Raw genomic sequence first — 13,790 nt, forward strand, 5'->3', positions numbered from 1 at the left:
AGGCTCCTCCTTCTTCTGTATCTCATCCCAATCAATGTACTACATCTTGATGATCTTGGTTTTCTTGGATGCAAGAGTGGCAGTGGCATAAAAGTTGGAATGAAACTCATTCTAGAATCTATAATCAAGGCCCAAATCCTTGCGCACTACATAGGGATTGATCCTCCTTGCCTCTTCCACCAGCTTCCAACTCTTGGAATAGTTGACAACTGCATGCTGGCGGGAGTCATCTAGAGGTCTCATGATGAACTCACCCTCAAAATCTCTCATGTATCTGCCATCAAACTCATAGAGATGCTGTGGGTTGTTAGGAATGGCATCAGTGGTATGACCTATCATCTCTAGCCTCTCCTCATCTTTAATGTATTACTCGCTCCTCCCCCTATCACCAAGTCCTCTTAGAGCTACTCTACTATCTGCTACTATTGACCTCCCTCGACCACGGCAAGGTGGATCCTTGTCTCTTTGCTCATTCATCTTCCTTTTCCCCTTCGATCACTATCTCTGTGCTCCATCTTCTTAAATGAGGAATGTAGAGGAGATGGAAGAAATAGCTCAGGCCAGGGGCAGTAGCAGCCATCAGTGACGTTGAGGGAGGGCTAGCAGTTATCGCGACACTGCCGGAGACCGGCAACGTGCGGCCAGGCGATGACACGATGATGGCGTGGGTGTGAGAGGAGAGAGAGGCACGGCGTCGGTGTAGGGGGGAAGAGAGAGAAAGAAGTTACTGTGGGCCTGAGGATAAGAGGAAGAATAACTGGGCCCTGCAGTAAAACCGTTTGGACCAAATCTCAATTGAGATTCAAAGTGCGGCACTACCGTACTCCCCAAAATAGTGAGAGTTAGCTATAATCTATATGACTCTCTCTGTATAAGATATGGACACACATCACCTATATACCATGACTAGAAACAAATAATCAATACAGACCATGATCATGATACATAAGTTGCCTTTTATAAATAATTTTCATGCACAATATGAATTTTTTAACTCTTTTGCCTAGATACTAGTTTATCAAACAGAGGCATGCTAAAATTCAAACGACGTTACGAGAATCAAGTATATTTAGCTCACTATGCAAAGGACAAAACCTTGACTCGTCGAGGGGCTTTTTGAAGATATCGGCTAGTTGCTTTTCGGTGCTCACATGGCGAATTTCGATATCTCCTTTGGTTTCGTGGTCTCTCAAGAAATGATGATGGATGTCTATGTGCTTGGTTGTAGAGTGGCTTACGGGATTATTTGCAAGCTTAATGGCACTCTCATTGTCACATAATAATGGGATTTTGGTAAAATGACATCCAAAATCACAAAGAGTTTGCCTCATCCAAAGTAGTTAGGCACAACATGCACCGGCCGCAATGTACTTGGCCTCGGTAGTGGAAAGGGCTACACAATTTTGCTTTTTAGAACTCCAAGACACTAGGGATCGTCCAAGGAATTGACATGTCCCCAAATTGCTTTTTCGATCTACTTTGCAACCGGCGTAATCGGAATCCGAATACCCAAGTAGATCAAACTTAGAGCCCTTAGGATACCACAAACCAAGGTTAGGAGTGTGTACTAAATATCTCAAGATTCTCTTAATGGCCACCAAGTGACACTCTTTCAGGTTAGCTTGAAATCTAGCACACATGCACACACTAAGCATAATATCAGGCCTAGATGCGTACAAATAAAGTAGAGAGCCGATCATGAAACAATATACCTTGGTATCCACTGCTTTCCCTTTAATGTTGAGATCAAGATGTCCATTGGTTGGCATGAAAGTTTTGATAGGCTTGGCATTCACCATGTCAAACTTCTTAAGCATATCATAGGTGTACTTCGTTTAACTAATAAAAGTTCCATCCTTCACTTGCTTGATTTGAAATCTGAGGAAGAACTTCAACTCACCCATCATGGACATCTCAAATCTCTTCGTCATGATCCTACTAAATTCCTCACAAAAAGTATGATTAGTAATACCAAACATTATGTCATCGACATATATTTGGCACACAAATATATCTTTACCAACTTTGTAAGTGAAAAGGGTAGGGGCTTTGCCTATTTCAAAGCCTTGTTTAAGTAAGAATTCCTTAAGGCATTCATACCATGCTCTTGGTGCTTGCTTAAGCCCATAGGATGCCTTTTGGAGTTGTAGACGTGGTTGGGGAACTTGGGTTCTTCAAAACCCGGTGGTTGCTCAACATAGACAAGTTCTTGAATGGGGCCATTGAAGAATGCACTCTTCATGTCCATTTGATATAGCTTGAAATTGTGATGAGTGGCATAGGCTAGAAGCATTCGGATTGCTTCAAGTCTTGCCACCGGTGCATATATTTCCTCAAAGTCCAAGCCCTCTACTTGAGTGAAACCTTGAGCAACCAATCTTGCCTTGTGTCGGGGACCTAATACTGGGGTACCCCAGAAGGTGGAACCAATAACCACCGAACGTGAAAAACTTCTGGACGCATAAGGGCGCCGTTTCATCCCTTGTTCGAGTGACAGGAGTTTGGTTCCGCCTCGCCCGACGCCTTTGGGAGATAACTCTGCCTCGCCCGAGGGCTCAAGGTTAATCTCCGTCTCGCCCGATGCCATTGGGACAGGCTCGGTCTCACCCGAGGGCCAAGGGATAAACTCCGTCTCGCCCGACGCCTTAAGGGCGGGCTCAGTCTCGCCCGAGGGCTAAGGGATAGATTCCACCTCGCCCGACCCCGGAGGGGCGAGGTCGGTCTCACCCGAGAGATAGGAATTGGTCTCCATTTCGCCCGACGGCAAGGAACGAGTCTCACCCTGCTCCATATCTAAAGATTGGATTCATCCTCCCTGACAACTTCTCCCCATTCCCTCAAAGATGATAAGTACAGGGCAAGACAAGACGTTCGGGTCAACCATGGCTCCAAGGACCATACCCTGCGCCCTGGCAGGAAAAGTACTGCCAGGGGATGACAGGACAGGTGCTTTAGACCCTTCTGGGTGTCGTAGAGCTCGAAAGGTTGTACAGGTGCGTGCTCCTCGCCCTATAGAGTTGTAGGCGCCGCCTTCAGCCCTGGGACACGCAACCTGACGAAGATATACGACAACCGCTACGCTCCAGAAAAGGACTTAATATCTCCTTGCACGATGGACATTCCGTCACCACGCTATGGACCCAAGGGAGCGGCACCCGCTTCCCGACCCCTCAGGTCCACCAAGTCAGAAGGCCTTGACCACATCGTCGCTCCGGACCCCGACCCCTAGTCCCTCCGACGAAGACTCATAGGAACCAGAAGACGTGCGGAGCAAGGCCAGGAGAGGCCAATAAGTCAAAACCACTGTACTACAGCCCACACCCTGCGTAGGGCAGCATTCTGTAATCAACCTGACATTCTACAGAGACATCAACAGTATTGTAGGCGCCTATCTTCCTTCGTACTCATCAAAATGAAGAACGAAGCCAGGTAGACGGGAGCCACAAGACTAAGTAGAGTATACATCCTAAACCCTCGCCCTTGTAAAAGCCACCCCCTTCCTCTATAAAAGGGGATGCGCTTCCTCCATCAGGGGGACGGACTCTTGAGACCGAACAATACGACACACAGATACACACAGTCAAGTTGTTTCGAACCTCTTGACATCCCTTTAACCCTTCCATTAGAGACTTGGGACTAGTCCCTCTCTCGATCGTTTGTACCCCTTACTACAAACCGTTCACGGTGCTAATAACACGAGCAGCAACAAACTGGATGTAGGGACTTTCGGCCCGAACCAGTATAAATCTTGTGTCCTTTAGCGCACCATCCGAGCCTAACGCGCATTACTATAAATTTACTTGCCGGTGCTTGTACGAAACACCGATAGTTGGCGCGCCAGGTAGGGGAGCTTGCGCGTTCTGAATTAGGCCTCGGATGGCCACCCACGCAATCACCTGGGCCCCAGGCGCACACGTGCGTTTCGGCGACCTAGATTTCATCATCACACTAGGAGGAGAGCTGGCGCTGACTCACTCAGCCGCCACATCTCCCCCTTCCATCAACCTCAGCCGTCTTAGGCTTGAGGGCCCGTCGGGCAACTCCCTGGGAGTCCCGTCATCAAGTGAGGTCTCGCACAACGTCACCCTGTGTCCAGAAGGTCCCGTACGGAGCACCCCGACAGCGTTTCCGTTCGGTCTCCACAACGCTGCGGCGACCGCTGGCCACCTTCTGGCGCTACGTAAGGTTCAGTCACCCACGGACATCGAGTTCATGGGGGGTGATTGAGCATGATACAGAGACCCTCTACGGGCTCCTCAACAAGGAGCCATGATCGTTCTCTAGCTCAGATTCCAGTAGGGGGAGCCACCACCCTTCCTGGGAATGCTTCATGACACAGACCCCCGAAGGTCATGTCGAAAGCACCTCTAGGGAAGAGGTCACCCCTACAAACAACCCTGACAGCAGATCCGAGGAAGAGACGACAACCCCATCTCGCCTAAGGATGGAGCAGCTAAGGGCCCGTCAGCAAGAGATCGATGAGGTCGGGCAAGGGCTCGTCCGGGAGTACGCGGACATCAATCGCGAGATTGAACGCCGCAAAGACGGGGGGTGCGCGCGTGCCATGGCCCGCACCATACACCAAAGGATCCTCACCGACGATGGGACCCTTCCTCACTTTGCCTGAGCCAGCCAGAACATCGCCGCAGCAACCACCTTGCTGCATGGCCTTCCGGAGGCCACGACGGCCGAAGATCGCCGGGCCCATAGGGAGATTCACACGTTGCTTGAGCGTGCGGCGGCGCAGCAGGCGGAAAGTTCGTTGTCTCGACGACGCGAACCCGACACCAGCCAGCGCTCGCCCTCAGTACGTCCCACCAGGGACGCGTTCGTTCACCAAACCCCGCCAGCTGGCAGGCAGCCCTCTGCCGTCCCAGTACATCAACGCCTCGGCCATGGCCGTGACATACGCAGCATCATCGATGCTCGGAAACACGCCCATGGCGACGACGGAGAAGCAGCATGCCGCGGCTACCATCCCCGACGTGGCGGACGCTACGACAGCAACGAAGACCGAAGCCCGAGCCCTGGCCTGCCAGGTCCTAAGGCCTTCGGACGGCACATCCTCAACACCGTGTTCCCCCTAAGGTATCGACCGCCTACCAATATCCCTAAATATTTTGGCGAAACAAATCTCGAGCTTTGGCTTGAAGACTATCGGCTTGCATGTCAGGCCAGTGGGGCGAGTGATGACAATTTCATTATTCGCAATCTCCCGCTGTTCTTGGCCGATTCAGCGCGAGCATGGCTAGAGCACCTACCGTCCAATACTATTCAGAGTTGGGTGGATCTGACGGAGATCTTTGTGGGCAACTTCCAGGGCACATACAAATGCCCTGGAAACCCATGGGACCTCAAGAACTGCCGCTAGAAGACCGATGAAACCCTTCGCGGGTACATTCGGTGCTTCTCTCGATAGTGCAACGAGCTCCCTAACGTCGCCAACGCCGACGTAATAGGAGCCTTTCTGTCCGGAACAACCTGCGAATCCTTGGTCCACAAGTTAGGACGCAGGGGCCCACAAACTACCAAGGAACTCATGGACATCACCACCAGTCACGCCTCTGGAGAGGAGGCGGTCGGAGCTATCTTTGATCGCTCTGACGGAAAGATGAGGCGGGACGAGGACGCCGGCGAAGGCGCCTCCAACCATCCCGCCAAAAAGAAAAATAAGAAGCAACGACGCAACAACTCGCTCGTGGCCGCTGCCGACCGCAAAGGTGGCCGGAAGCCCGCGGAAGGCACTCCGAACCACTTCGAGAAAATGCTCGAGGGGCCATGCCCAAACCATGCCTTCCCGGCCAAGCATCTATACAAGGATTGCGGCCTCATATGCAAATACTTGGCTGGGGGCCTCAACAAAGGGGAGCAGGGGAAGGAACCTATTCCCGCCACAGACGACACAGAGGAGAAGGATGACGCCTTCCCAACGCCGACTGGCGCCCTCATGATCTTCGGAGGATCAATGGTCTATGACTCCAAGCGTCGCCAGAAGCTCACACGCCGCGAGGTCTATACCACCGAACCAGCCACGCCAGCCTTCCTCCGGTGGTCGGAATCCGCCATAACCTTCAATCGGACCGACCATCCGGATGCCGTCCCACACCCGGGAAGGTACCCGCTTGTCGTAGATCCGATCGTCGGTCCAAAGCGGCTCACCAAAGTACTGATGGATGGGGGCAGTGGCCTCAACATCATGTACGCCAAAATGCTCGATGAGATGGGCGTTGACCGAATGAACCTCCGTCCCATCCAAGCACCTTTCCATGGCATCGTGCCTGGTAGGCAAGCCGTACCACTAGGGCAGATCGATCTGCCCGTCACTTTTGGGGATCGGTCCAATTACCGGACTGAGACCCTCACCTTCGATGTAGTGGGGTTCCCGGGGACTTTCCATGCCATCCTAGGGTGACCATGTTACGCGAAGTTCATGGCCGTTCCCAATTATACGTACCTGAAGCTGAAGATGCCGGGCCCCCACGGGGTCATCACCATCGGCACCTCCTTCCAGCGCGCTTATGAGTGCGAAGTCGAATGCTGCGGACACGCATCCACAGCCATTGCCTCCGAAGAGCTCGCCACCCTCAGGGAAGAGATCATTGAAGAGGCACCCGACACGAAGAAATCAACTGGGTCGTTCGAATCGGCAGAAGGCTCCAGGGAGATCCTCTTGGACCCCAGCAGCTCCGAGGGCAAAAAAGTCCGTATCGGGACCGCGCTCTCCTCTGAATAGGCAAGCGCGCTCATCGACTTCCTCCGTGAGAACAAAGACATCTTTGCGTGGAAACCCTCGGACATGCCAGGCATCCCGAGGGAGGTCGCCGAGCATACTCTCCAGATCCTCCCGGGCTCCAAGCTGGTGAAGCAACGCCTGCGCCGCTTCGATGAGGAGAAACGCAGGGCCATCGGCGAAGCGATAGCCAAACTGCTGGCCGTAGGATTCATTATGGAGGTATACCACCTAGAGTGGTTAGCAAATCCCGTTCTTGTGCGAAAAAGAGCATGAAATGGAGAATGTGTGTCGATTATATCGGCCTCAACAAAGCGTGTCCAAAGGATCTGTTTCCTTTGCCACAAATAGACCAAATAGTCGATTCCACCTCGGGGTGCGAAACCCTCTGCTTCCTTGACGCATACTCTAGCTACCATCAAATCACGATGAAAGAGTCTGACCAGCTCGCAACATCTTTTATCACCCCCGTCGGATCATTTTGCTACGTTTCAATGCCATTCGGTCTAAAGAATGCTGGGGCAACGTACCAGCGCTGTATGCTCAATTGCTTCGGAGACCTCATCGGGCGAACCATTGAGGCCTATGTCAATGACATCGTAGTCAAAACCAAACGAGCTAACCACCTGGTCGCCGACCTTGAGCAAACCTTTGCGAAACTCCGGGCAAACGGCATCAAACTCAATCCCAAAAAATGTGTATTCGGGGTCCCGAGGGGCATGCTGCTCGGCTTCATCGTCTCTGAGCGTGGCATCGAAGCCAACCCGGAGAAGATATCAGCCATCACAAGGATGGGCCTGATCCAAAACATAAAGGGGGTTCAGCGGATCACAGGGTGCCTCGCCGCCCTCAGCCAATTCATTTCGCGCCTCGGCGAACGAGGACTCCCCCTTTATCGACTCCTAAAGAAAGCTGACTGCTTCGAGTGGACGACCGAGGCTCAAGAGGCGCTTGACATGGTTAAGCGATTTCTAACTAAACCGTCGGTCTTAGTTCCTCCATGCAACGGAGAATCCCTCCTACTCTATATATCGGCCACCACCCAAGTGGTTAGCTCTGCCTTAGTAGTAGAGCGAGAGGAAGAGGGGCATGTCTTCAAGGTGCAGCGCCCTATGTATTTCATCAGCGAGGTGTTATCCGACTCCAAGACCCGCTACTCCCAAATCCAGAAACTCCTCTACGCCGTCCTCATCACCAAAAGGAAGCTACGCCACTACTTTGAGTCACACCCCGTGATAGTAGTGACGTCGTTCCCCCTCGGCGAGGTCGTTCGTAGCCATGACGCTATGGGAAGAACCGCAAAGTGGGCACTCGAGCTGATGGATCAGGGCATTTCCTATGCTCCTCGAACAGCGATCAAATCTCAGGTACTAGCAGACTTCATTGCGGAGTGGACCGAGGTCCAGATGCCACCAGCAGCCGTCGATCAAGAGTACTGGATAATGTACTTCGATGGATCGCTGATGAAGAAGGGCGCCAGAGCAGGACTAGTCTTTGTATCTCCTCTCGGGGTCCACATGAGGTATATGGTACGGCTCCATTTCCCCTCATCAAACAATACTGCAGAATACGAAGCGCTCATCAATGGCCTATGAATCGCCATCGAGCTGGGCATCCGACGCCTCGATGTCAGGGGCGACTCTCAGCTGGTCGTGAACCAGGTCATGAAAGAGTCATGCTACCACGACGCCAAGATGGAGGCATACTGCCAAGAAGTCCGACGGCTGGAGGACAAATTCGACGGCCTCGAACTCAATCACATCCCAAGGCGCCTCAACGAAGCAGCCGACACACTTACAAAAGCAGCATTCGGCTGAGAGCCAATCCCAACTGGCGTCTTTGCCAGTGATCAACACAAACCCTCTGTGCGCTACGCGGGGTCGGAACGAGCCAACGATGGCCCATCTAGTCCAACTCCAGGGGCCGATCCTCCAACTGCTCCTCCCGACCCTGAGGTCATGGAGCTTGAAGAGGACCTAGCAGTGGACTCCGACCCTCCCGATGACTGGAGAATGCCTTACCTCGACTACCTCCTCCACGACATACTACTGGCAGACAAGATGGAAGCCCGATGGCTCGCACGACGTGCCAAATCCTTCATTCTCGTGGAGGGCAAACTCTACAAATGAAGTCACATCGGAATTCTGCAACTCTGTATCCCTGGCGAACAGGGAAAACTCCTGCTGGGCGACATCCACGGTGGAGTCTGCGGTCATCATGCCACACCAATGCATTCCAACAAGGTTTCTACTGGCCCACAGCAGTAGCCGATGCCGAGCAAATTATACGCACCTATGAAGGGTGCCAGTACTACGCTCGGCAAACACACCTCCCGGCCCAGGCTCTCTAGATGATCCCCATCACGTGGCCCTTCGCGGTCTGGGGGCTTGACCTGGTTGGGCCACTCAAAAAGGCGCCCGAGGGCTTTACCCACCTGCTTGTCACCATTGACAAGTTTACAAAATGGATTGAAGCTCGACCAATATCCATGATCAAATCCGAGCAAGCCGTGCTGTTCTTCCTCGACATCGTCCATCGCTTTGGAGTACCAAATTCCATCATCATGGACAACGGCACGCAGTTCACCGGTAGGAAATTCATTTGATTCTGTGATGAACAACACATCCAGATCGATTGGGCAGCCGTCGCACACCCCCGGATGAAAGGGCAGGTCGAGCGCGCAAACGGCATGCTTCTTCAAGGCCTCAAACCTAGAATTTTCAACCGATTGAACAAATTCGGCGCACGCTGGCTAGCTAAACTCCCGGCCGTGCTCTAGAGCCTAAGGACAACTCCTAGCTGGGCCACCGGCTACACACCTTTCTTCATGGTCTATGGTTCCGAGGCCATTCTCCCAACGGACCTCGACTACGGAGCACCAAGAATCAGAGCATACGATGAACAGGGGGCCGAAGCATCTCACCAAGACGCCATGGACCAGCTAGATGAAGCCCGCGACATCGCCCTCCTCCATTCGGCTAAGTACCAGCAGGCGCTGCGATGGTACCACAGCCGACGGGTGCGGGGTCGAGCCTTCAACGTCGGAGACCTCGTCCTCCGTCTTGTGCAGAGCAACAAGGACCGCCACAAACTCTCCCCGTCCTGGGAAGGGCCCTATGTCATCGCGGAAGTACTTTGCCCAGGCGCCTACCGGTTGAAAACCATCAACGGCGAGGTCTTCACCAACGCCTGGAACATCGAGCAGCTACGTCGTTTCTATCCTTAAAATAAGCTTACACTTCTTCCTTATCAGATTTTGTCATAACAAAACCCTGATCCTTAGTGACTTCTGACCCCTGCAAATCACGAGGGGTCAGACCTCACTCGAGGGCTGGCATGTGATCGTAACATATGACATATGTAATACAAGTATTACGCTTGCAAAAAACCACCTGTGTTATATTTACAAACATTCTCTAAGTTTTCCATTCGCCTCATAAATGAGTCCCAAGGGCTAAGATTTTGGGAACCAATTCTGAATACAACTGGTAGGACTGCGAGACACCCATGCCCCAGCGGCTGCAACCTCTTTGCTCACCAGTTCAATCAGAATTAGTTCACCCACGTTCCTAGCTTCTTATGACTTAGACCATGAGAAGGGTCGGAAAGCACTAAAATCATTCCTATAGAAAGGAGAAAGATAAAAAATTGCTTGCCATAAGCAAAGGATGTAATTTTGTTCATTTTTTGCACAAATTCATCACTTACAAAGCTATTTCATTACAAAAAGGAACAATATACTTATAAATTCAGAGGACTGTTTACTCAGGGGCTTCCCCACAAAGGTATTTCATTACAGTCTCTGCTTAGCTCTACTACAAGTACTACTGCGGTCGCCGTGCCATGTTCTCCATCGGTGACGCCCGGGGCATGTACATGGGCCAGCTCATCTACTGCGGTCGCCGTGCCACGCTCTCCATCGGCGACGCCTGGGGCGTGTACACGGGCCAGCTCATCTACTGCAGTCGCCGTGCCATGCTCTCCATCGGCGACATCCCGATATCCCGTCGCTTCACTAGATCCTCGAAGGTGCCACCATCTGTGACGCCTCCGCCGGAGCGTCCAGGGACTACGCCATCGTTGTCAGCCGCAACCCCGACAGCGACGCCTCCACCGGAGCATCCGGGGACTATGCCATCGTCGTCAGCCGCAACCTCGACAGCGACGCCACCGCTAGGGCGTCTGGGGACTACACCATCATCCCTAGCCATAACCCTAACAACAGCGTATGGGCAGGAAACGCCTCCCACCAAAGGAGGAGCACAGCGGACGACGGCGCAGTCATCGACGTACGACGCCCACCGGCGCCTCTTCTCCTTCGGCAGCAGCGACTCCTCAGCAAGGGCAGCACGCACCATCTCATCTACGTTGGATAACCTCTGGCTCAACATCATGCACCAGACTCATGAGCAAATTTGTGAGTTCTCTCTCTCTCTGGCATTACTCTTCCTCACTCAGGAACTGCTGCGACGCACGGACGCGTTCGGCGGAAAGGAAGAAGAAGGAGAGATAGCGGCTCAGAGGCAGAAGAGGAGGTGGGATGAGAACTCCTCTCCCCCTCCCTATTTAAAGAGGAGGCGCTCTAGCTAAGGAAAGGCGAAAGGTTGGACGAAAAACCCTCTCCCTTCCCCTCTTTAAATATGGAATCAATGCTGATTGATATCTGAGGGGATGCACTGGAACTGACGGGACGCGCCCCGATCGACGAGGCGTCCCTCTTTGGTCAAACTGAGCACTGCCTGGGACCACGGACGATCCGATGATAGGACCTTTCGGATCTCCTGGGCCGGCCATTTGGCCCAGAAGACACGACGAACGAACGGCCAAAGAAAGATAAGCATCTCCGCTTTCTTACTTTACGCGTTAAAATTCATTCTCGAGCTTCCGACCCCGTCAAAAAGCGGGAACACGAACATCACTCGGGGGCTGCCAAGGATGTCTACCAATCTAGACATCCTCCTCACCCGACCCCCTCCGTACGCTTAAAACTAAGGATGCGAAACACGGGCATAGAATTTTGAGTAAAACTAGATGAACTAGCAGACCCTACGCCTCCGTAGCTACGGTGTTTCTGTTCACCAGAAAAATCATGCTCAATGCCCCTCGCGTCTCCAGCTTCGACGACTGCCTTCTCAGGAAGGGTTCGGAGGGGTCCGTCTACAGAATCTCCCCCAAAGGAGAAGCTGTCAGGTTACCCAAGCTAATTAAACGGCTCGGACCGCCACCGAGATACAAAAGACAAAGAATAGCGATTCTTATGCAGGTTACTCCAACCTCATCGTGAACATCAGGGTCCGAACCCTGCATGGACACATTTGGTAGGAGCCTTTCGTCACTCATACCGCCAAGGTAATGTTACCGACCCCGCCTTCATTTCGATTATATTATACGTAGGCAAAACATCCCAACGCTTCGTGTCGCATCACGAAACAGCTGTCGCCTCATTCGATATAGGCGACCACAGGCCGAGGTTCGAAGGTCGGCCCGCGAAGGGCTCGAGGCTGCCTCATGCTGAACAGAGCCAGGGAGAGATAACCGAGACAAGCCCCAATGGCCTTGCCCAACCCCGCTCAGAAGCGGACAGGGACGTCTCGACCTTCTCTTGTTCGATTCTAACCCTGAGCCAAACCCATAGAATCTCCGTCGAGGAGAGGCCATCGGGCCACCGGAGCCTATCGAATGGCTCAGGCATCTGCTGGGAGGCGGGTTAAGAAGTTGTGGAGTGCCACCAGAGGGCTCTGCTGACCCCATCAGCAAATGATGGACCCGGATTCCACACGAACGTACCTGTTAGTGAGCTCATTGAGCATGATACTCGAGCCGTCGAGGCAAGTGTCGTTCACTCAGCCCCTCTGATTGTGAAAACCGAGGACGGGGTAACACGCAAATAACGGCCGACCCCTATCAGACCCTAACAAGGCTCGGGGGCTCGAGCCAATCAATACAGGGACACAGGTTTGAAGGCCCCACCTTGCCGAGCCCATAGAATACCCAGTTGGGGATTTCTGTTGGAAGATAGGGCGGGGAATATTGCGATGTCATCCATGGACTTCGTCGACCCTGTCACCAAAACCATAGTTCTGATCTCCAGTAACCCATGACCCCAGCAAATGCAGGGGGTCGGACCTTACTCGGGGGCTGGTTAAGGTACGGCTACCTCCTTTCTTTCTTTCGAAACAATCTCCTCGCATCATGACCAGCGGCATAATTCAGGGGAACAGATTGGTAAGATCGCAAAAAATCAAACAAAACGAAATTACGACGCAAAATCACGAAACCGCGTCCAGACTCGAAAAATACCGACACTTGTCCACATATTACATATAAGTTGTTCTCAAAATTGTTAGACTAATTACTCCCGCGGAGGGAGAACCATCTCTTTCAGATTGTCTGCCAGGTTGTTCGCAAGGGGAGCGACCATCTCCTCCATTTCCTCCAGCTCTTCATCCTCATAGGTGGACGGGAAGCCTTCGCTCATTACCTTCAGGTTGATTTCCTTCTCGTAATGAGCATGGGCGATGGTGAAGGCCTGGGTGATCTCGGCGTGAAAGGCACTCTCCTCAAGCTGGCCCACCCGAGCCGTGATACCTGCGACACGAGCCACGAGCGGGCTGGTCTCCACCGGCTCCATCACATTCAGGGCATTAAGAACCACCCCGACCGCAGCTTGCAGAAGATCGTGCTCATCGTTCTCAGCCTGAAGGGCCCTTCGTGCATGGGCAGCCTCTTTTTCCAGCTTGACGGAGACGTTTTCAGCGCTCAACCTTTGGTTCACCGTGTCACCGAGCTCCGCCCGGAGAGAGCGGACCACCTTGACGTCCTCGTCCACCTTCTGCTGGAGGGCCGTGGCCCTACTCTTGGCCTTCCGCCAGAGGTCCCGCTCCATCTCCAGCTCCTTCAGGACTTCGCCGGCCTTCTCATTGGCCGCGGCATTCCTCTGCAACAGCTCGTCTCGCTCTTTTTGGAGCCTGGCAATCTCCTCCCCATCTAGCTTAGACCTCGCCGACAAATCCTCGAACATCCCGTGGGCCTCCTCCGCGTCCTGATGCGCCTAGGCCTC

Source organism: Miscanthus floridulus, chromosome 10 (assembly GCF_019320115.1).
Source record: "Miscanthus floridulus cultivar M001 chromosome 10, ASM1932011v1, whole genome shotgun sequence".
Classification (NCBI taxonomy): Eukaryota; Viridiplantae; Streptophyta; class Magnoliopsida; order Poales; family Poaceae; genus Miscanthus; species Miscanthus floridulus.